The sequence below is a fragment of the Nannospalax galili genome, unplaced genomic scaffold, assembly GCF_000622305.1.
Source record: "Nannospalax galili isolate Female #2095 unplaced genomic scaffold, S.galili_v1.0 scaffold10072, whole genome shotgun sequence".
NCBI classification, from domain to species: Eukaryota; Metazoa; Chordata; class Mammalia; order Rodentia; family Spalacidae; genus Nannospalax; species Nannospalax galili.
Window position 1 is genome coordinate 43,414 of NW_008330710.1, and position 659 is coordinate 44,072.

Below are 659 nucleotides of genomic sequence, written 5' to 3' on the forward strand. Positions count from 1 at the left end.
TGCGCTTTCATCAAATATGAATAAATCATAAATGTATGGATGCTTTCCTGGACCTTTACTAGCCTACTGACTTGTATACCAATATCATTTAAAAATATTTTACTTACTATTTTATTTTATGTGTATGAGTGTATTGCCCATAAGTGAACCCATGTCGTGCAATGCCTGGAGAGGGCAGAAGAAGGCATGGAATTCCCCTGAAACTGGAGTTAAGGTCCATTGCTAGCTGCCACGTGGGTTCTGGGAATCAAACTCCAGTACCCTGAAAGAGTAGTCAATGCTCCCAACTGCTGAATTATCTCTCCAGCCCCTTATACCAATATCTTGATTAAATAAATCTTAAAGTCCTATTAGTCATACACTCAATTTGTGTAAGTTTTCCAACATTTTTTAGACTGAAAATTATTTTGAGTGTTCTAGACTCTTTGTAATCCATATATAGTTTAGAAACAATTTATCCAAGTATTTAAAAATGATTTTGTTTTGTTAACCCACAAATACCTTGGTTTCTATCATTTTATATTCAATTACCAGTGATGCAATTTTTTTTGCATATTGAATGGGATTTCATTAGGTGTGCAAATTAATTAGGAGGGACTTGACAACAATATTGATTCTTTTAATGTTTGATCTTAGAATATGAATTACAAAGAGTCTAG